A 25012-nucleotide genomic window follows, 5' to 3' on the forward strand; every position below is an offset into this window, starting at 1 on the left:
CCTTGGCATTGTATAAGGAGCAACGTTGTTGGAAGTCCTAAGTTCTCCATTTCTGAAAAAAATAACACTAACCATTTAAAGGAAATAGTATAAATTGAACGTCTTTGTTAGCAACTTGTACCAAAGCTCTCAAACGTAAATGGCGTAAAGCGAACTAGCAGTTCGAAACCTTTTCATAGACGTAATTAACTGAATTTCATCAGTTGCGCTTAGTAATACCAATATACAGTTATAAATAACAACTTAGTATAATCCCTAATCCCGATAAACACTCCCTAATGTATTCGTGTGGATACTCATTAATCTTAAACTTCGGTATCGACTGGTGTATAACAAAGTTAAGCTCTTGATTTATAATTGTGGGTAATCATACTCTTTGCTAATACCGATTGTGGAAAACTCGTCCAATAACTGGCGTTATTGTAACGCGTTTTATGTCAAAGAGCGGAACTTTGTCCGTCTGTCCATCCGTTTCTTAACTACATTTTTCTATTGTCATAATGAACGGTTATCATCATTTTAATTACGTTTCTGGTAATTTATTGAATGATCAATATGATTATGTCCCTTACGCAAAAAGGTTGGTAGTTCTATACTATCACTCAATTTGAATTTATGAGAAGTAGCTGGTCATACAATTTTTCGGTTCGTTCACGTAAAGGAAGCGTACAGTATTCTGAAATTTGAGTCATCCCCTCCAAGTAAGACATTTTTAGGCTGGATTGTGTTGATTCGGTTGATGCTTGGATTTTACAGCGAATTTTAAAGTTATAAGTACGTTGAATATGGTATGTGGTGACGCGTTACAAGTGGTTTACCCATTTTAGTAAGCAAGCAAACAAACTCTAACGGAAAATATGTTGCAATGGAATGTGCTTGACAACAACGCAATGTTGGTGCAGTATCTTTTTAGTGCTCCGCAACGCAATGACATTTGCTGTTTTAATAGTGCCCTACATTAATTCAATCGCAACTGCTGTCCTATTACATTATTGATACGTTTTACGTATCCACACGAACCTGTAGTTTCAAATGGAAATTGATTTTATATTAGGAACATTAGCCCTCAATTCACGTATTCACACACGACGTAAAGGGCGACACGGAAACTACTATCGAATTTTGCGAGGAGCGCATACGACAAAAGTGGCAAAGGAAATTGTGAGCAGTTTGTGCACTAAATACCATCGAAAGTCTACAGGGTACAACAAATTAAGTGGAATTTTAGTTTAGTGAAGTTTTTCTCTTGTTATTTTGCTTTTGACATTTCGCTGGCGCCATTTGCGGATATATATTACAATTTCTAAGACCGTTTTCTGATCCTTACTTCTGGCTTACTCTCTTATTCATTATTGCCTACCCGACTGTTGCTTTTTACGTCGATATGCCTGAGTGGGAACCGCAGAGTTGTGGATTTTCTTAATATTGCACAAGGAAAATTCATTGGGGAACTTCCACCGCCATCTTGTAAATTGCTCCGATATATCTGATTTTACTTACATTACCTGTGTCGATACCAAGATTATACTTATCGAGACCCGATTTTGTCTACGTTACTTTGTGATTACTACGAAGATTCATTCTGTTAGTTTAAATACATTGTATCCTTTAGATTAGCTGTGTTACTTCAGATATTAGCTTCCGTTGATATGTAAACTAGTGTTTGAAGTTACAGAGACTTTGTCCGAAGCGGATATACAATTCTTAGTTACGTAATGTTTGATTTACTCCGAAGAATTTGTTCGTACACCTGATCTACGTTTAGAATTGGTTAGATTGTATTGCTGTTGATTAGAAACTTAGATATTTGTGCACCATGAAACCAAAATTTTGCTTTGCTAGTGTAAATTTGAATTATTGATTCCTATTGAGTATTAATTACGGTTTAGTATACGAGTACCGTATCATTGTCAGACGTTAGTATTCCTTAAGCAATCTTTATGTGCCGCGTTATTCACTACCCCTCTTGCTTGTTTGTTTGTTTGTGTCGTTGTCTGTTACAGATTGGCAAAAAGCGTCCTTCTTGAGCCCAACAAGGCCGCTGAGAGGTGTAGTTCAAAAAGTAGTTTTTATTTTTCGTCGACTCCTTGATCTAAAGTTTGATTACAGACAGGTTTTCGATGCAATCGAATTGTAATTATTACATTTTTTTGATATTCACTTAACGATTATAGCACCGTTGTTTTATGATACAGCCTGCTTTGATATCAATACTTTCACTAAGTACATATTGATCCCATTTTTACAAAAAATTAATTTAAATATGACATCGCAGATCTATATTACAGTGTCCTATTTGCAATATTTGAGATCATTCATTAAATCACCCTCGGTTGTGACGTCAATTATTGCTTGTGTTCTATCCTTATCAAGTATTTTATTCCTTTAGCTTATCAAGACCAGAATAAGGATTTCTTAGTCTGCCTTGTTTTCCCCTTTTTGGTAAGTATTCTCTCCTCTCTTTTGAAAGTGACTAAGGACTAAGTGGCGTCTATCCGATTTACTATTATTTCCCTTTTTCTCCTGCTTTTTCTTTATTTTTGCTAGTGTACTAGGATTCCGATATTCACCCCGACCCACATTTACTTTGCCTGAGCTTACCGTGAGCTTAATTATCTCTAGGCAATGTCTTGCCCAAAGTGAACGTAATAATATTTGCGACCTCTCCGAGTTTCGAATTGGTGGTTTCGGGGTGTGAGCCCCAAACGCCTCTTTAACGCGCTTTATTCGAGGCTGCATTTGAACACTTTGAATTCATGATTCAAATGAATAGAACTTCTGATTTTGATTTGTAATCTAGAAATAGAACTGGATCTTTTTAAAATTTCCAATTAGTAGTTCAAAGTTCCGTGGTTCAAGCACCAAGTTTTTCTCAAGTACGATTCTTCTAGTCCGAACACAAAATTAGAAGTTACCTTTTAATCAATGAATATTGATTTCTAATTCATAATTTCGCGTTTTTAACTTACTTCGAATCTTTGTAATTGAAAGTTCCAAGTTTCCAAATAGCAATTGCTATTTTTTAACCTCTTATTAAAGGTATGAATATTTTCGAATTGATGATTTTCAGTTTCATGCTTTTTCGCAGTGTCATCCAAGCTCCATCTTTTGAATTTCTATAAACAAGGCGTAGGTAAGATGAAATAAAATAGACCTTGACTCTGACCCTGACTAAGGGTTATCTTTGAGTATAGTCAAACGTTTTGGCCAAGTATTGTGAACAAATTCCAACGCTTTCTTGGTGTGGAAACAAAAACTTGTACATTTTAAATTCTAAAACAAGCTAAAAAGGGACCATGTCAATTCTTAGTTCCCCATGCCACTTTTAATCATTAAGTATTTGTCTAGACTACTTCATTTTACTATTAGGTGAATCTATTATAGAAAGGTTCCCCCTTAAAAAGATAATTTGACCAGAAATTGAAAAGCTCTTTGTCAATTAGAAGAATGTTCAGCATTGAAACTGAAGCAGGATACTTCCTTTCATTTAGGTAAAACCAGAAGTTTAAAAATGTTGGTGTAACATTAATATAATGCATTTCATTAAAAATAAATTTCAACAATTCTCGGAAACATGACCTGCATATTATGCAGTTTAATGATGAAACTTTACGTTTACTCTTAGAACTTGCAGTTCACCTCTCCCTTCAGTCTGAAATATTCCGGATTTATTTAGCTTGTATAGAACAACGAATCACGTAGAATTTTTCATGAAAATTTATTAATTAGTTAGTAAAACTTCCTTGTATTTTTAAAAAATGTTGCCGACTTTGCGACGGTATCAATTATATAGGAATGACAGCGTTATTTTAACATTCTTGAGAACAAAGTTAATTAACTAAGATTGCTATCTATTCTTTCTCTTTTTGAATCGCCATCCGATAATGTCATTCCGCTTTAATAAGCTACATTGCAAAGAACTTAAAGCAATTAAATCCTCCATTTAATTAATCACTTTTAAATTTTCATATCGAATCAAAATATAAAAATTTATATTGTGAAAATATGTTTGCCACTGAAGCTGTCTGCCAAACACGCTACTGACTACGGTTGCTTTACCAGATGCTGTATGATTCGGTTGAGAGTGTTGATTTGGTATCCTTCGCGAATAGGGCATTACAGAATTTCCCGCGGACATATACAAAGCATTGTTTTTAGAGAGAAGGGAAATTCTTTATTCAATTTCTAGTGTTATTTTGCATTTACGCCAGTAATTTTTCTACTCCCCAATGGCGGATTATTCCTCATAATGGCAATGTCTCAATTTTCATTGCTTAGTGTCTCAGATGGTTGTAAAGGTCGATAAATAATTAATCCCATTCTCCTAAAGTTTAAGGTTTTTAAGGTATGAGTTTATCTCACGCTTACTAAGAAATGTAACCTTATATCCCTATTAAAACGGATGTTCTATATAACTTAGACTCCCCTGTGCAACTGACGATTATAGGTAATTAAAAAAACAAATGCATTGTTTAATAACGACCATGTTGTTTTCGAACTGTTACCCAAAACCAATATTCATCTGGGACCATTTTTTAACTAATAAAAGAACTGAAAAAGTTAAATCCAAACCTAAATGCTCTCTTCGTAAAGTTCATACAATTTCATGTTTACCAAAAATTGTATTTAAACCAAACTGAATGAGTTTCAATCAAATTCTGTTTACTAAAAAAAACGGAAATTTATTCTAACGCCGCACTGAGGGCGCCAAAAATGACGTACGATCAATGTACGTGTATACCAGTTTTACATTAGCCTGATGGGTCAAATTTCGTTAGGGTAGTTATGTATTAATATTCGAATAATTTCATTTTGGTTGTAGTGGCGTTGTGATTTTCAGCATTATCAAGGGTGAGTTCTGTCACTTAGTAATCTAGTTTGTGTAGACTGTAGAGGATCCCTTGTAATACAGGTAAATGAATAATTCCATTTGACCTAATAAGGGAAACGAGCAATCACACAAGTATAACGCAATGGGATTAACTTTACAATCTTGAAATACAAAAATATTTCATTCATCGGAGACTGCTGTGTTGCAAATTTGGATTTTATGATATTCGAGCACGAATGTACCAACCTAATTTTCTTATAAGTGCGAATCGATGTTACCGTTCGATAGGAGAATTTGTCCTTAACACATGTTCCTTAATAGTCATTTATTGAGTCGTCTAACAAAATTATAAAAAGGAGTACCTAAAATACACACATATTCAAAGTAAAGTAAATGGAATTTTTGCCCAAAGGGGCGAAGTTTAAATTGGTACGGCATCCAGACCATCTTTGCTTGTAAAATTCAATCAGACGCACCGCTTCTGTATCAATTTAAACTTTTCGGGAAATTAAGCTTTATTTTTGAATGAAAAATACAATTTCGGAATTATTGTCCTAGTTTTACAATTGCGCGCACTATGTGTATACATTGCATTATTTCACGTGCCAATTCAATCCGGCACTATTGCTAATTACAAGTAGGATGCGCACTTTTCCATAGAACAGCTACAAAATATGTCAAAATATAAGGGGCTTTCCGTTTAAAAAAATGTGGCAAATTCTTAACAGAACAGCTCCCTAGCTGAAACCAAAATTCGCGCTTTTGGAAGAAAAAAATGGTAAGTGGAGGGAAAAAAACGTTTCCCACTAAAGTTTATTTCCCGATGTTTCCAACGCACGAAATTCGTGTATTTAGGGCCTATGGGTAATCCGTGGTACGTTCTGCCTAAATGCCGGCTGCCGTATTGACGATCTGTCAATCCATCTACCAAAATACTGTCCACTAACCCACATCCTGACAGTCAGAGCATGATGTGAGAGAGTCCCGTCTTGTTGAAAGAGCAAATATTCGGCGTCTAGAACATGTACTCATTGTCGCTCACATGACCCTCCAAAGATTTAGTGATTAGCGGCTCTATCACTTAGTTCAATAGATACTGATCCTTCTTAAAATGTCGACCCAGTAATTTGCTCCCAAGAAAACATCGATTTTATGAGGAAATTAGGTCAGTCTTCTCGAAACAAGTGTTTTTTCATTATCACAGTACCTACAATTGTGTTTGTTCACAAATCTATTCAAGAACAAAGTACATTCGTCGCTAAATATCTTTGGAACGATTTGGATCTTCATGGGGCATTACTTCGGAGATGTCAATTCTCGGATGATTCTAATGGTTTCCGTCTAATTTTGTATGGGAAATGTTTAAACAACATTTAATCTCCAAATTTATAATATCTAGAGACATAGACGTTTATATTAAAATTTCATAATGTTATTTGCGTGTATAGGTCATGAAGCAATTGTAACACTTTGCATTTCTCGTTATAAGAAATAATTCCTTTTGAGAAACTGCATACAAAGACGTATGTCAGTGGTAATACTTTGACTAAGCAAGTTTCATTTATGAAAGTGACCCTAAACAATTAATTTTAGTCCCGTAAGCTTCTATGTCAGGGTAATTAGCTTTTTAGAAGCGCATCACAATAATAAAGAGATATTTTCGACAAATAGCATATGTGCATTACTACCCTTTTATCAGAACTACAGTTAAGTGTTTCTTCGGTACGGGTTGTGAGACTGCTTCCCGGTAGTAGTTCATCCCTTTATCATTCAATCCGATTGTCATTAGTTAAGTCTACCTCTAATCCGAACGGGAGGCTGCATTCTGGTGGCATTTATCCCAAGCAACTTCGACCCCTAAGTTTATTCATATGGCGCCCCACGTGGGGATCGAAGTATCATGAAGTTTCCTGGGATGATTGCCACATAAATTTTATAATGATCGCTTTAATGAAGATTTCTCATTTTATCGGTTTCTGAAACTGAATTTTAGGAAATGATTTTCTAACTATAAAAAAATACCATAAAGTGTTGACTATATTGATGAAAAAACCAATAACGAAATATTAGATCCAATATACACTTTCTTTACAGGCAATTTGAACCTAAATATATATCTATTTCGTGGTCGCAACCTTTTGAACTAGATACCTCAATATCAAATTTAATAACAGTGCACGGTAAACGTTTTTATACAAACTTCACTTTATAGCTAATCAAATTGAATCCATTCATTTGAAGATTTTGTTTCCTGAACTGTAAACAAACCAATTTTAAATGAAAAGCTAATTTTTTTGCAGATCCAATGTCAATGTGTTCATACTACTATGTGCAATGACAAAAGGTCACTAAAGCACCCAGAAGCACCTGTCCAGCTAGTTCAATTAAACACTGGTACTAACGAAATGATTATAATTTTTCCAGGGCACAACCAACATCCGCCACAACTAAAAATCTCGATAAGACTGATCACCTCTACAATTCTAAAGAATTATCTTACAAACGTTTATTTAAACACCTGACAAAACCCTGGTATACCTAAATTTAGTACAACTACTCTGGACTAGATCGTAATTTGGACTCGACTAAACACAAAACATGAAACAAATTTATTGAACAAAATCGTCAAGGTGAAAGAAAAATAGACTCTCGGGGCCAGAGTACACATATCACGCAACAAGCGATCGATTGAAACAATTCAAGAAATCTTAATTACCTTAAAGTGTAATCGGAAATATCACAACACTAAATACTGATATTTCTTTGATTGATTGATGTACGACTCCATGTGGTAATAGGTCATTAATCAATGGTGTATTCTATATATTTAGAGCTACCTATTATTAAATAAAAGTTCCTCTTTAGGCGATCGATTTCGACTTTATTTCTTTGATTGCACTTAAATTTTGATTTAGACGACATTGGCTTCGTTGTAATTAAAGATGTAAAATTGGTTCTTTGATGGTGAAAAAAATCTTTCTTTAACTGATACCTCCCATAAGCGGTAAAGCCTCGATAAACATAATGCTGCGACTAACTTTTTCGTAAACTTCACTTCTTCAATTTAACTTGAACATTCACTTTAAACAGTGTAGCAAAACACAGAATATTGCGTTTATTATTTTTAGTGGTCGCATTTTACAGTATTCAGTAAACCCGTAAGATGGCTTCACCATCTAAATGCAAACATTTAAATTATGATTAGCCAAATATTTCCGTGCCCTGTTACTCATCGGGGTCAGGACTTTCCAAAAATTGTTCCTATCGACGAGAAGGCTATTTTATATCGATATGCTGACCCCTGAACTTCGGGCCGCCCTTAATTTAGTAATTAAGCTAAAGCTAGAAGTTGGTCATTATATTGTAGGTGAGTAGTTAGTTATAAAACCTAGCAACTAAATGTTACCACTTAAGTTCAATTGTATAATTATATTGTAGCTAAAATCACACCTGGAATAAAAACTTGCACTAGAGTAGATTTGTGGTTTCTATCCGAACAAACGAGCCCGATACTAGCAGTAATCCTCACGAGGAAACCTAACCTGAGTGGGATCCGGTACAACAGCGCAATAAAAATTTTTTAGAGCACTTAAAAAACTTCCCTCATTTTAGAACTGGCAAGAAGGATCGTCTTGCAATAATACGCTCAAATATGGCAAAGCTGCCAATCACCCCAACAATAAGCGGAAACGTTTCAACGTCTACCAAACCAAAAAAAAAACAAGAATTAAACGTACACCATCAAACAAGCCACGATTCATGTCCGTCTCTCCTATTTAATACAATGTCCCTTTCTTTTTAGCTTTCTGAACCATTTCCATCGTCTTATCAACATTACTGCGTAGTTGAACAACTAACATCTGTTTTACATCGACGAAAAACGTCTGATTATCTAACTTGATTAGTTTTACGCAGCGTATCACAATGACCGGAGATAACATGAGTTAAATTAAAAGGTTTTTCTTTCGGCCTTAGGTGGTGTTGAAGTGAAGGTTTGTAGGGTGAGTAGGCTCAAAAGTCAGACTCCGTTTAGTATTTTTATATGGTAATCCAAATATTTCATACGCACTTTGCTGTCCTTCCTCAGTGGGACCACTGGGAAAAATCAAACAAAAAGACAGGCTTACAATTGTGTACACTAAACACGCCGTAAACAAAATGGGGGTCGCCTTCACTTCTTGGTGAACAATTACATCGAAAAATTTTTTTAAAAAAGACATTGAAATTTCTGGTAACACATAATACATGAGATAAAGTTTTCCAAAACAAATTTATCCAAACAACATAATACACAAACCAAAAGGCGATTATTTAAACGAAATTACACCTCATTGAATTAACCATTCTAAATAAAATCAACAACTACTTCAAATTCGAATAACATGATGGAAATTGTGTTCAATCTAAATTAGAGACCAATATTTATCGTCAAAAATGAATGGAATTTAGCACATACAGTGTGACCCATCATTACTGTAGACGCAAATACCAAATAAAACGCATGATGTAGTTTACATAGCAATATATCTAATTATAGTCAAATCTTTTTAAAGATAACGGCTTCAATATGCCTCTAGATTTGTATCTTCATACAAAATAGACTTGGGACAGCCCTACTTGTAGGGACAGTATGGACGAAATGGATCTGTAGCGAGGCCGGGATTCACTCCTATGGATTATACGGAGTACCCTCTGGATAACATATTTTCGTACGTTAAATTCTATGTCTATAAGTCACAGGCAAGTGAGGTTTTCATTATCACGCCAGTTTGTTTCTAACGGGCTTTTAACGGTTCTGAAAGCTTTCTAATATTACAACAGGAGGAACTTTCATTAAGAAAAAATTGTATTAATGTTTCTTGTGTAACTACAACAATTTTATGATTACGAATTCTAATGCCAAAGGTCAATTCCTCTTTTGGTTCATTCGAGGCAAAATAACTTGACACTGAATGTTAACAATAATCCTTTGTATCGACGGAAACACCAAAACTTTTAATAATTTGTCCTCGACCGAGTAGCGTTGTAATCTATGCGATGGAAACGCGTTTAATAAGCGTTACAGTTCTTTTTTGTGATTGCACAATAATTCCTCCTGGGGTATAAGATTCAAAACAATTACGGTTATTTAATTCACTTATAGTTAGCTTTTTCAACTGTAAAACTCACGGTACTCATGTGACAATTTCACTTTCAAGAAATATCCGAAATATAAACTTGGTTACGTTCCGAATAATTTTCGTTAGGCTTTCTGATGGCCTAAAATATAGCAACTTTCGCTCTGACGATCCCGGAACGAAATTTTCGCGGGAAACTACGTGATTCTCCAAAGTCTCTCGAAATAACTATATTTTCAGCAGTATGGCCCAAAACCGAATACCCGAAAAAATCGTTCTCTAACTTAATCCCTACCTCTCTTGTGAATTTTCGTGCTAGTAGTGTAAATAATGTTTGGAGCCTTTGCATACTAATTATTTTTATAACAAAATTGTTAAATGTTGCAGTATAAGGCAATGTTTTATGCATCGTGCTGTATTTAATTATCTTATAAAAATCTATCCTCGAGATGCACAACAATAAAATTATTCAAAGCCCTGGCTCAACGTAATTTAACAAAGCAATATTGCAAATTTCAGTTGCTTGATGTGGTTCAAGAAATTTACCAACAGCGAAGTTAAATAACGATGTGCAATACGAAAGTTGATTAAATGTATACAAATGCCACACTTCTAATTTTATTAAACCAAACCTGGTTACCCTTAAGACATTTCCTTTGAACTACATTCGTAAATACTGTAACAGAGAACGTCCAAAGTTTGATACCCTTAATTAATATTAGCATTAGTGCGTTATTTTTTAATGAAGGATGTCCCACATTAGCGAATTCTTAATTTGTCATTCCATAATTATCATCAGAAGATATTGATTACAAATAAAAGAATCATTAGTACAACCGATAGATTGGGTCCAATTAACTAGGGGAGACAAAGTGGAAGGCGTTCCCGACGATTTAATTACTTTAGTGCTATTTAAATATAGCGTAGCTCTCCTCAAGCATAAATCATGACACTGTGACATTCTACTACATGGGTATTTGCTATTTCCTACAATATCTATTTACATTTGCCACTCTGCTTAGGGAAATATTGTAGAAATGCTTATTGTATTACTAGATAAGCACTAAGAAAGTAGCTAACTGATGTCGAATGTGTTTATATTAAATTTATCTACAGCGAAGGGTTTAGTAGGGTATCTTAATAAATATCAACAGCAATCTACATATTTATCTCATTATAATGAAACTGTACTACGTATGCACATCCTTAACAATTGAAAATGTAAATTTCGTAAATGGTGTTTGAATCGCAGGAATACGAAATTTGTGCATGTTTAATGTGACCATATTCTCTGGAGGTTAGAACGAGATTAATTACAAATTTGGCTAAAAACTTGGATATGATTAGATCCGTCGATCGCGTCGCGTCGCTTAGTAAAAAGGCAGGAGAAAATCGTACAATGACAATTAGGAATAAATAGTGTTAATGTTTTAATAGTACCACCGAAGGGGAAGGTTAATTAATGACTATGTAAATTTAATTAGCTGTGTTTCGCGTTTGACGCCTTTTACCTAAATGTCTCCTTGTGCGAAACAAGCGATTTACAAATCCAAAAAGCGAAGGTCACCTTAACTTGAGTTAGTCATAACATGCAAATGGAATATACCTCTCATCGTGTATCTACATACAAAATGAAATTATCATAAAAAGAAAACCCTCCAATCAAATCTTTCGGAAGTCTTATTCTAAAGTTAAGTTTATTCTCGTTCACCGTCATTTATGAATTGAAAGCTGGGACATAAATGAAACAAAACAATGATATTAAGAACCATTCTGTTACACTTACAAAGCGATTTTTAATTGAACGTCGTTTTTAAAGAATCGGCTTCACACTAATACCAATGGTGGGCATTTTAAGGGGGTTGACTACCCCTCGTTGGAAATAAACTTTCCAGGTGAACTTGAACATTCTTTAGCAAAATCAGTAACACACCTGCGGCTAGCCCTTAAGATCAATTTTAGGATCTCTCCTTTCATAATTAATTGTTTAACCCAATATACGGCACAATTTTTATAGACAAATTACAAATAATCGTAAGGACCCATGTGTTTGGAGATTTTCTTGCTTTAATTTTGAACAAACTAACCTTAACTGAAAAACTGATATTTTTTAACGACCCACTGGTTGATTCATAAATGGTAAAAATGCATGCAATACAAACGGCTTCACATTTGCTCAGAGGTTGATATCTTTAAGAACACAGATATCCAGTTTTCCTTAATAAATTTTAAATTTCAATCGGCAATCGGTTACGGTGATTTTTCTTAAAGATCTTAACTGTTTAGGTACCTAAATAAATGAATAGCACTGTACCTTCTTAAAAAGACACATGAAACAAGCTCGATAGATCCTCCTTACATCGACAATATTTCGGGAAGATCAAAGAATGGTGGTCTAGATTGGAATTGGCATTGCTCTCTGAATGAACGATGAACTTCTGTGTTTAGATAGTAAGCATGCCACGAACTTCGGTAGTCCGTGCAAACCGGTTGCATACCATGAAATGGAAGAAGTTGGTAGGATCCAAAAGATCAATTTTAATCCGCAAAATAAACTAGTAACAATTCTATGCAGGTAATTTGAAACATTTTAGGAACCTTAGGAAGTCGGCAGGACGGTGAGGTAGTCTCCTTGGTATAATACGGTTAACAGGAGATTTTCGATCCTTACTCCTGACCAAGAACGGTCGGTTTCGGAAGCCACGGGCGGAATTACGACACAAGGAAAAAGGCGCGATTTCCTCAAAGCAGGAACGGAAGCAAAAATGAACTAACTGTATCTAATGGGAAACAAAACAAAGGAAAGCACCCCCTCTCCCCCCCTTCGTAATTAACCAAACGAAAATATCAAACGCTTACCTTTAAAAGTAAATGGTTCGGGAACAGAAATCAAAATTCTTTTCAATAAAAATGCAAAATTTACCACTTTGAAAATACGACAATATCCAAAAAGATCGAAAGATCCCATCTAAACCAAGCTCATACATTTTATGAGAATCTCCAAATACTAGAAGGGAATGCTGGAGTTTCCGTCGACTGGAGTACTTGAGTGATATCGTCCAAAAATTAAAACTTGTTAATTACTGGATCCCCTGTTACCCTAAACATCTGAGACTTGAAATTTATGCTAATGAGGCGCGCTTCATTTGACACCAAAACAAAATTTGCTGCAACACATCGAATTAGCGAAGGTTAATTATGCTTGCCGAGTTAAAATTCTAAAATCGGTAGTCCAGTAAATAACGACCGCGTCCCGGAATTTTGGGATCATCTACGTGTAACCGAGCGACCTTGCCGGTTTCTATCCTAGTTTTAAATTAGTACTAAGGAACTAAAATCGGCCAATTGTTGATATGATTATCGGATCTGAAATGATAGGATATTCATTTTCCCTTCTCTTCCAATCGAAGTGAGCTTTCGGATGCAAAGACAATTTAAACATCCCCACGGGAACGGATACAAATTAGTTACAATATCTTGATTTCCTTATCGGCAGCTACGATGCTACGAATTAGAGCAATTACTTTTAGCTTTTAACTTCAACTCATAGAAAAGAAATACATAGCTCCGGAACTATTCTCATAATGAAGTGCCCGTTTGAGTACCGAGTGTTCATTGAAGCTTCAATTCATGCTGATCGAATTCGTGTACGAAAATTTCACACATTACTTAACTACACTGAATTTTTTTGAAATACCTCTTTATTGCAAAGAAAATATACTGGCGCGCTTAATTAGGTTTTCTTTGGTCGAAATATGGTCGTTTATTTTATACTACCAAAACTTGCGTATTTTGCGATGGTCTTCGTCCGATTACACAATTATCATTTTTGTAGTGTAACAAACTGACAGATTCAATTAACTCGCTTCTATGTATTCATTTATTCAAGTGGCAAAGTTCGCGGATACGCACTGGAATTTTTCAGCGTAAACTGCTCTAATCATTCTTCTTAATCCGGAACCCGATTCTCTGTTTACTTTTAGCTGCACGGTTAACAAACCCGGTATCCAAAGGCAAATGATTTTCTAATTGTGGCTCAAATCTTTCAGAATGACCCTGACTTAATTACTGATTAATTCAAAACTTTTTCAAGATGGCTTCTAGCAATTAAGTAAACCATTTTTTTGATACGAACTAATCAGATTTGCGGTACCCCCTGGTTTGATCAATGGAAAAAGTAAATTTTTTTTCTAGAAAAATATTTACTTATTCATCAATATCTATTTTGTCCCCTTCTGTGTAATCCCCCAATCCTCAAAGTGCTTCTGATATGCACGGTGGCTGAGGCATGGTTGGGATGTCGTTTTTCACCAAACAATCACGAATAAGCAATGAACTGTGTGTTTATAGGTTATCATGCATGTTTGGTTAGCTGAGGTAACGCTTATGCGCTTAATTTTCCGTCGTCTGTCTGTCTGTCTATCGTCTGTCTGTTCTATCGAGATCTCGGCCCCTGGGTCACCTACAAACTTTGGGTTTTCGCTAATTGATAGCTGCTATGGTCTATATTTGCCCGTTACTCATCTTTCACATTTGTGTTACGCGGTAACTAAACTGTTCAAACCTTAAAAAAATCTAGTTTACCCATTTCCCGATTGATTGAGTTAGTTTTAAAGCGTATACACAAGGAGGTAAACAATAACGTTCAATGGTAGTTTCCTTAAATAATAAATTTTTCCAATATGCTCTTAGTGCCCACCTTTTTATGCACACCCCCTCATTAAACTCATTCGATAATCGCGTACTTACGTCAATTGTGTCCTTCAACTGATTCTGACAAAGATTTAATTGATCCGTGTGCGGCGGAATAAACAAATTACCAAGAAGGTAATATTAGGCCTTTAGGATCCACGCTGGGGAACGCCGCGGTACATTTGGAAGAAAATACAATATCGAAGCCGATGAATATGAGACTACGCGTTGATTGATTTCCACGCCCTTTGTTTTGTTATATATCTATTTTCCGCAGTATTCGTCTCACATAACCACTTATACTTTTCCTAGGATTCCGCAATAAATGTATAACAGTTTGTTTTGTTGCGGTTATTGATTTTGTACCGTTTGCTTTAGCTACCGTTAAAATTTATGTCGCTACAATATTAATTGAAATCTGTCTCGAATCCATTGTACCCAAACTTAATTGTCTAGTCAATAAATGACAGTAATTAGTATAAAAAAGTGCGTACCTACCCACGCAGTTCGTACTAATTTCTGCTATGTACATCCGAAATGGACAGTACTTATAAATTATTAATTACGGCATGCTTTATCAAAACAGTAAGTTAGTTAGAGTTCTCTTCATTAATAGTGCAAATAGAACCTCGTGCTTTCATTTCTAAAATTTCTGTTAAACTGCGTAGTTTCCAGTAATTTAATCATTTAATGTTTAATGTGTGCCACAGGTAAAGCATCCTTTTGAGCGCTACCGATTTCCAAAGCTATAGATTCGAAAATGTACCTTTTCTGTAAATTCCTTGTCGCTTTCTATTGGTTTAAACTTCGGTAACATTTGTAAAACTGAGTCAACATTTAAGGGTTGAAACTTCTTTGAATTCGATTAAGCAAGCATGCAAAAGGTGATTTGTAACAAAATAGTAAGTATGAACTCCGTTTGAAGTTGTGAATTTTGTTTTGAATTTTTGTCGCAAAAATGCTTCCTTTCTGAGATATAGGCCAAATATTTGGACAAAAACGACCAAAAAAAAACAAAGTTCCAGGACACATTTTTGAATTCTTGTTCATTGACCCAAAAAACATTGAGTTTAATTTAATTTTTTCTGTAGTAATTATCTTACTTATATCCCACATAGCATTCGATATCTTATGTATATACATTTTAAATTCATAATGTACAGGGAATATCCTGTTCATCTTATGTATATACTATGTATATTCATTATTGGCATATGTATTTTATGTCCAGTATGGATATTCTATAAATACATATTTTGGATGGGCTATGGATGTTTAGGCACACACATTGTATGTACCTTTTATGTATAAATCTTATACCTCCTCAGGAGGACTTCTATGTATATACATGGGATTATATGGTATGTATACACGTTTTGGATTAGATACATGCGTTTTCTGTATTACCGACGTTACAAACGTTAGCGTCTCATGAAGACAGTAAGGTGCTATTGTAAATACAGTTCATTTTTCTAAAATCGGGAGAGCTATTCCGCGAGCTATTAATGAGTTTGTTTGTCTAATTTGGACAGTGAAAGTAATGATTTTTATTTCGTGTGTGCATGACCTAAAGTTGCAAATATGTGTTAGTGAGATGTAAAGACTGGATGGGAATTAATATAAGGACAAGAATGGCAGGTAAGTTACCAACCTATTTGTTATGAACTCGCGCTATTATAGTGTTGAACAAGAACACGATCAAGATGAATTAAGACGACAGGGTTAAATAAAAAAATAATAATTTCTTAAGCATATTTTCTATTGTACCTATACTAGGAGACTTAATAAACAAACAGCTTCACTCAGTGAAATGAATTTATTTATGTAGGTATAGATGCTAGTAAACTTCCCGAATGTTAGAGGAATCTCTATAGAACATCCATTCTGAATGTATACAATTTACATAGAATATCCTATTGAACATCTTTGCATATTACAGGAATATTCATGGTATATCCAGTTGTCAGTATACCAATATACACAGCATATCCTATGCATATACAGAAAACATCCAAAACGTATATACTATGTATTATGTGAAGTCTGCCAAACTTATATCACATGCACATACATCGGACATTTGCGACATACTTTTCCACATTCTTTGGATATACAAAATCCCACGTGGAATGTGCATGTGTTCACCCTATCCGTCGTTGGTACCTCATCAAGTCATCAGTCATCGGAGTGGAAGTCGCCCACCGTATGCGAGTACGTGTCGTATTTTTTCTCGTTGTTCATAAGGGAACTTTGATTTATTCTGTGCTTTGCTTTTCGACATAAGGTCCTATTTTCGTTTCTTATAGAATTCTCATGAGCTACACAAGATTAGACTTTGATTTTGCAAGTTGGTGGTGGTTGGTTATAGTCAAACCAAATTTAAATTGAAATCTAATTTAATTTATCCTTTAAGTTCAAGATTAACATTAAGGATCTTGTTAGGAATCCCGAACATCTAGAATATGATTATTAATTAAACAAAAGTACGGCTCAAAGCAAAAAGCAAATGCTCGCGTATTTTGGACCAACCAAATTTGTGAATTTAGCAGTAAAAAGTTCATTGAAATGATCACTGCACATTTCGGACCAGTTTACACACTAAAAATGACACAAAAAGGATGATATTGGCATTGTAAATTCGTCTTTGTTCACAACTGTTTGAAAGAAACGCGAAATGCAAACGATAATCACAAGCGAGTCCTTTAAAAAACAAAATGGATGTGAAAAATCCCCCCACTTGAAGAAACTAAGGCGGATGTGATATATTATTTCCGGGAAATATGTCGTGTTTGGTTTAGAACATTCGGACACTTGAGGACGTTATAGAAAGATTGTTGTATGCTATGTAACGTTGTAATTATTCTAAGTTAGTCAGTACGAATTTCCCTTGTTACGGCACTGGCGGGGGAGAATGCGATGTAACCTTCAATTGTTAGTTTTGACGATTGTGGGTTTCGGCATTGGTACCTGCGCGATTGGCGGGGCGAGGAAAGTTCGTGCGTGACTTACTTTCTGTTCGTTGCTCGTTTTGGGAAGACGCAAAAGTGTCGGTTGAATATTAGTTCGCTGGTGTAATGTCGTAAAAGATTGGTTTCCGTCATCTATTGAAGTATTACCTTTCACGGAATCATCTTATTAAACTATGGATTGATATTTTTTTTTTTTTGGTTAATCAATATCGTAGTGAACTCTTTTGAGAGGCTTTTAAACGAATTACCAGCGAAACTATGTAAGTAGATATACGGGATTAATATCTCGGCCATTATAATGTTCATTTTTAGTGACCGTATCTTCCTGATCGTTATTAATTATCATACAACGTCAATCTTTCCAATAGACCTTCTTTAATAAGAGGTAAAGAGGGTTATGCGTACTAAAATGCACCGTTTTAAACAATCGCTTTTTAGGGTCCTTGTATCCCGTGTAAATTTGCACATTAACATATGTCACCGGAGGGACGTCCATTTTGAATTATTACCAACAGATGCCTTCATCTGAATACACATTCAGCAGTAATCAGCCGTTTGGAACCATGAGATAGAATACATGACCTATATCTGAGCTTATCACCGTCGACATAATTACTTAGCCTATATCAATTATCTGACCAGTTTTGGGGAAATTTTCACTATTTTAAATTTAACTGTAATCGTAATTCTGGTTAACGATCTTTCGATTAATGCCGACATAATTGGCTCTGATTATTGTTTTTGTATTTGAGATCTCCTTCGGAGACATGATTTAATATTGGTTTGTCCTATTACGATCGTGGGAAGTACCGCAAGTGGTAAGCCCCTCAGGCACCGTTAAGTTCCTCACTGTAGCATTTTTGATTCACCGAGGCATTCTCGGTTAATTTGTCCTTTTATTCTTTATTATAGCTACTAGGTTGAACATTCTTGGGATGAGCTCACTCCACGGATGCCTTCGGAACTCCAGGTAAGAATAATACCTTCTCTTTATATACTTGTGTGTTCGCCACCTCGTTTTGGGGTTAATAACGTTAAGTTTCATGCCGCCGGGTGTGATCGAGTTATCGTTCACTAATTTGTGGGATTGATGTTCAATTAAGTAAAGTTTTTGGGGGAATTCAATTTAGGGGAAGAGATTAGTAAATGTATATTGTTTTTAGTAGTGCATATTCATGCGTTAAGATTTTTTCTTGAATTTGGTGTACCTTACTGAATAAATTTTTGATTTTTGGGTGGTCAGGTACTCACTGATTATATTATTGTTGTGCCGCTACTGTTACACTTCCTTATTCCGGTAACAGTCAGTGTATAATATTCCAGGTAATAAGGTGGCGCCCTTACTGCTTTGCTCTAGCATACCTAATTATTAGATGAGAGGAACGGAATTCAGTGCCCGCAGAGACCGAACGATACCTAATGACCCTTGAGTGCTCAAGCTTACCCCGATTAATAGTCACCCCTGAGCTAGTTGGCCGATTAGCGGCGGGTTTGAGCAAATTCACCGTTATAGCTATATAAGCAAATCCAATTGTGTTTTGAGACAATTCCAAATCTCCTTCAGTGCTGAATAGGTCTGCTCGTGTTATGTTGTAAATACTAATTTACCGTTATAAATTAATTTAATTTAAGACTGTTAATCAATTGTAAATAAATAATTGTGCGTTTATACAATCACTATCGTACAATCGTACAACTCCGAAAATTCACGAAGACAGCAAATCAATAGTCATAATAATCATACGTAACCAAAATCCTTACTATACTTTAAGGTCGCATAATTAGATTTATTTTATTTATTTTGCCTTTATTTTTGAGTGAGCGGGGTTTCAGCCAGGGCTGCTCTACCAACCCAACCCATTATACGTTACAATACTGTTCTTTTCTTATGTAACAAGCTATACATTTATAATCACGAGAACTGATCTCAGTTGAATTAACACAACGCATTGTGTTCCATAAAGATTTTAAAATTTAGAAGAATAATTACACAACGGACACACAAAGGATACTGCAAGCTCAAGTTTGGCTCAAAGGTTATTGATTAGGTTCTACTTAAATCTTTACTTTGTTCAATGCAATTAGTTCTTGACGTCAAAGGTCATTAATTTTTCTATTCCCTATGAATGGTGAATCGAAACCATCTCTATAACAAAATAATCTTGTAACAAATGTAGTTAACAAGCTCCTGGGTCATTCTCCCTTGGGTGATGATAAACAAAATACTGAAAACAGAATTGGATAATTTGAAACCGTTCGGGAGTTATCTTGTTCACAGACGGGCGGACGGATAGACAGACGGGCGGACAGAAATCATGAACTCGTCAGGAGCTCGTTAAGATGCGACCTAGCCTATTTTTCATATTCGTTGGACAGAAGTTCAAAAGAATTGCCAAAGTACTTCCCTAAATGTTGTGGATCGGGGTTTAACAATTACAATAACAATCTCTGCAAATACACTCTTTGGAATACTCCGATATAAATTGTCTGACTCTTGAAATGTGAAGGGATAAAGATTTTGTTTGTTGTGCACGGCCCATCGGCCATAATGAAGGTGGGCACATTTAACAATTAATTAGTTACCGCACCGCAAATGAACCTTTCAAAAACTTTTAACTCTTTTAAATTAAAACAAAGAACATGCCACACCACTAAACCCCGTTGGGAGCAAGAATGTAACGAGTAAAAGAATAATATGAAAGGAAATTATTCAGAAAAAAAAACCATCCTTTAACTCGTGTTTACGGATTTTGTATTCTAAAATGAACCTACTGAAATCATAAACAGATTGAGAACAAGCCTCTTTTACTGCTAACTACGCACGTTAATAGCGGCTTCACGTTTTCAACAACCCTATAGCAATGACAATTGCCTCGCATGCTCAAAATCCTTTATAAGTGCATTTTAAGCACTCCCAACTGCAATTGCAAATAAATTCATTTTTAAATTACATGTTCTGCTCACTTAATCTAGAAAATCGGAAAAGAAAAATGGTGGCTACTTAAGCACAATTAAGGAACGGTTCGCGAGCTTTTTTGTAATTGTAAAGTGTAAATCATTTTTATTTGCTACCCCGAGAAATCGCGTAGATAGTTTTAAAAAAAGTATCATATTTTTGTTCCCCGAGGGTGCGGTACGTTAAATTCACGAACAGTAATTAAAAATAAATATTTCCCCCGAAACAAAAAAATTACAAACGCTAATGAATTTTCTTTGCAGCATAAATCTGCACAAACATTGTTCTAAAAGCGTATGTCGTTAGGTAACATAGTAAATTTCGTGTTAATAACCAGGAAATCCTGTTTTACGATTCGTATTCACAGTAAATAACTACAAATAAGAGACAATTCCCAAATAATTGCGCTTGTACTTAACGGCGGCTCTACAAGCAGACCCGGTATCTGTAATCTGCACCCTTGTTTTCCCTTGCTATTTGCGGACGACCGAACCATTCTCGTCTTTCCTTATCTCGGCTCATTTTCCATTTCCATTCCCTGTCTTTATCTGTTCTTCAGCCGACACCTCAAGCTAAATTTCCATGTATAGTAGGGCCTCTTAAGCTCTTGCAACTCTGCAGTGCTTAACTACGTGTCAATTTGGGAAGGTGCGAATCTAGGATTGCGGGAGATTTGTGCGGCGCAAATTGTTGCTTTGAGTTTGATATACTGTTATTGTTACACAGATTGAATTTCAGAATTTCAACGTTCTAATGTTCGATTTAATTAAATTACAAACCTCGAGAGAACCTGACCGTGATTTCTAAGTTAACTACTGCTAAGCTTCTAATCGTTAACTCGACATTTTTCTCGTTCACATCTTTATGGCGGGCAACGGATTACGAATGTAGAATAAAGAAGCGTTTTTTTCCCGTCGTAGTGCTACACTTACCTAACGGAAAAGTAATCGAGTAATTCGCATGAAATGGTTTCAGATTGTTCCAGCTCCTTTATTGTTTACCTTAATCCATCTATTGACACCTAGAAAGCCTAACACTGCTCCTTTGTTATGGAACAAATATACCAACGATATGACAATGTCTACATGCGGTATAATGAAACAATTCTAATTAAATTCAATACACGATCATAAATCACATGTAATATGTGCCCCACATTGGGCCCCAACTAAGTTAACGTACGCTTTTTGCTACTTTAACACCAAGGCCAAATCACCATAATTTTTACAGACATTTAAAAAATGTAAAGATAGGATTCGAAAAAGACTCTACATCTACACAATTAAACAGAAACTATATACTTCCTCTTCAAGGAATAAACAAAACCAAACAATGCATTCAATATTCCTATTTTGAATAATTTGGATTGATTATCCTGTTCAGTTATCAAATAAGATGTTATTGTCACTACATTGTATAATTTAGTATTCTTTAGGTTTTCCCTTATCTAAATGTTTTTTTCTCTGTACGATTACAGAACCAGTATCCATTCGACGTTTATCTTACTTCAAATCGAATTCTTTATTATTCGAGTTTTTCATTCAAATTCATTTTTCTACTTCCATTTTGAACCCTCTTCTTTGTTTTATACCCCGCCTTTTAGATCTTCTAAGAATTTCGTAACTTTGTTCTTCATCGTGCTTCATCTTAATTTTTGTAGTACTATTTCGGCTCTTTTCTTCTTTCATTTGCTACGATCCTGGTTTGATTATCCTTTATTCGCTCGAACATGAGTACCAAATTTGTCCGATTGTCTTACTACTTCTTGTTTCACGTTTCCGTACCCTATCTGTAATGTTTTTCTTCAGTTCTTCCTAGAGTATCTTTTTTGATTCCTATAGGATTTTTCTTGCAACTTCTAGCCCAAGTTCTTCTTTTAGCTTTCTTCATATAGATAAAATTCTTTCACATCTTTCTCAAATTTCGAATCCGGCTACTACTTTTTTTTATGACCTTTATCTTCAACTTCTTTTAAGAATCTCCTAGTCTGGAACGTGCATTAGTACTAACATCTGTATTATATTTTCACAATAAATTGCCCCTCATTTTTCCCATATACTATTTTTAATTTTCAACTTGTTCTTTTAAATTCTTCTTTTGGACAATTTTCTTAGGCCGACCAAATTTTCTTCCTCATTACCCTTCATATTCTTTTTGACACTCTCCATTCTTCCTCCTTTTTTTTTATTTTTTCCATCACTTGATATGGATAACTTTCTTTTACTTGACCATGATTGTGCAACGGCTAGTTACATTGTAAGGGTTGAAGAACCTCGTTCGTCATCAATAATCCTCTACCGAACTGGTAAAAATCTAACAATAAACATCGTAAACAATTAACTAGCTCTGTAATAAAATTTAAATATCCCTTACCTTGTGGAAGTTTGACCTTTTTATACCTATCCAAGAGGAGGCAATAGGTTAGTGGTATGGGCACTAGTTTAGAAATATGAAGGTGCCGGATTCGATTCCCGGACCTGCCCACAAACAGCCTTCGACATTTTTCCTCCTAGAGGTTGACCTCGTCAAAAATGAGTACTTGGGGTTCACCGTGGCGTAATAATATAGGCGGCTTCGGAGCGTAGTGAGTGCCACACTACTTCCCTGGAATTCGTTTCAGTTAGGGCCCGGCTAAATTAAGTGCTCCATACCCACTTATATCCTAAAACGTCTGCCGTTCTAACGCGGGGCTATTATTTATATATCCAATTTCAATCCACTTTATATCAACAAAAAAATACACCCCTATCTCGTGGCCACGTATCACTTCTGAATTTCCGCTTATCTAATTTTTTTATGCATAATATTAATACACCCCCGGCAATATTTTACACAAAATATTAACAATACACATTCCTAAGAAATGAAAAAATAACTAAATTTCTTTGTATGGAGCGAATAATAGCAACGATATTCAAAAAATCTGGTGCATGTAATGAATCTCCACAGATCGGTTCATTTAATTAATATATTATGATTACGTCAAGTAAACTAACGCTGCAAATTCTTAAGCATTACCGAGCAATACATTATACAATCCAAAAAAATTAACCTACATATATCGATGGGATCGGTGTTTTTCGTTAGATTACGAGTTAGTACCGCCCTCCTTTGAAAAAGGCTCCCTCTACGAAAAATTGGAAACTGTATCGCTCTCGTTTTATGGAAATTTTCATGATAATGAAGCTTGTATTCACTAGCGTAAAATCGTCGAAGACGTAAATCGAGTTGTTGTCGTTAGTGCGAAAAAATAAAAAAAAAGCTAAATTCCAACTACCATACACACACTAATTTTTCCGCTATTATTTGAGGATTTTCGTGAGCAAAATGCTATTTTAAATATGACTAAGTTTTGTTTATAGTACGTCCTCTTTGAAATGAGGTCACCGAGTGTACAGGCAATGCGCCTCTCCAATTTAACTTTATATGGTCGAAATTTAAGGATAGATCTTTACTTGTAACGGCGAGTTACTATTAATTGAATTAATGGCTGTGGAGTATGAGTACGTGCTGTTCTAAAGCGAGTGGGTTTTATCGGAAATTTGTGTACCCTAAAAGTGGTATTTTACTTCCGACTATTCACACAGTTTTATACACGTGTTTAAAATACCCTACTCCATTTCAGACCCACGAACGATTTGCGTTTCTTCCGCGAATACTAAAGTTTGCACTGAAGAATTTTCACCATCGAATTCTCCATGCTTTTGTATATGGGTCTCTTGCACGGTAGCTTTCACTACATTAAGCATGCTAGTCTTGCAGTATAAATTTCCGTGCCCGCCAAACATAGCGGGGAAACCAACACCTTCTTGTGACCAAACTCAAGCTGAATCTCATTTACAATGGCGCGATTAACATTGGCCTATCGTGGAAATTGAAGGACTAACTCTCTCCTTTTTCTTCGTCGTCTGTATTTACGTTTACGTAAGCTCTGCTTACTGAATCAACGAAACGGCCTTGTCCGGCGTACCCTCATGTCCAATAGTACTCTTGAATGTTCGTTATATCGGCTGCGATAGCGGAATGAACAAATCAGACTGTCCAAGGTTAACAGCCCACACGCTCGGTTCACCGTTAGACCTAAGTCGTGCCCACCTTTCGTATAAAGTGGTAGATATGTAAATTTTCCTCCTAAAATGAGATACGAATTCGAAAAACTTAAAACTGCAAAACGAGCTACCGTTAGAATTCTTTAACCAATTTGCCTATTTGGATACTCTCGAACTTTTCCTTGCTTCAGATATTTACACTTCCTCTGTACATTGCACTTGTGAAATGCTTAAGCTTCTTCCTTCGGTTTTCTCCACTCTTTCGTAGCAATTCAAATATAAAATTAGTGCGAGAGAGTGAGCGAAAACAACGCGCTCCGAGGGATCCCCATGTTAGTAGAGGGACACGCAGGAACATGGTGCCTAATTGTAAAAGGCACCCTTACAACTTTCGCCGA

The 25012-nt window shown here is 35.4% G+C and overlaps 1 protein-coding gene and 1 long non-coding RNA gene across 2 annotated transcripts in view; both read left to right on the forward strand.

Moving 5' to 3' along the window:
• The window catches only part of LOC116168018 (putative carbonic anhydrase-like protein 2), a 257795-nt gene that overhangs the window by 7163 nt on the left and 225620 nt on the right, over positions 1-25012 (forward strand). The gene's annotated exons all lie outside the window — the stretch shown is intronic.
• Positions 17511-18368, forward strand: LOC116168230. The gene is made up of 3 exons (XR_004144737.1): positions 17511-17869; positions 17922-17994; positions 18048-18368. It is a non-coding gene; the product is annotated as an uncharacterized LOC116168230 (long non-coding RNA).

This window comes from Photinus pyralis, unplaced genomic scaffold, assembly GCF_008802855.1.
Source record: "Photinus pyralis isolate 1611_PpyrPB1 unplaced genomic scaffold, Ppyr1.3 Ppyr1.4_LG4, whole genome shotgun sequence".
In the NCBI taxonomy this organism is placed as follows: domain Eukaryota; kingdom Metazoa; phylum Arthropoda; class Insecta; order Coleoptera; family Lampyridae; genus Photinus; species Photinus pyralis.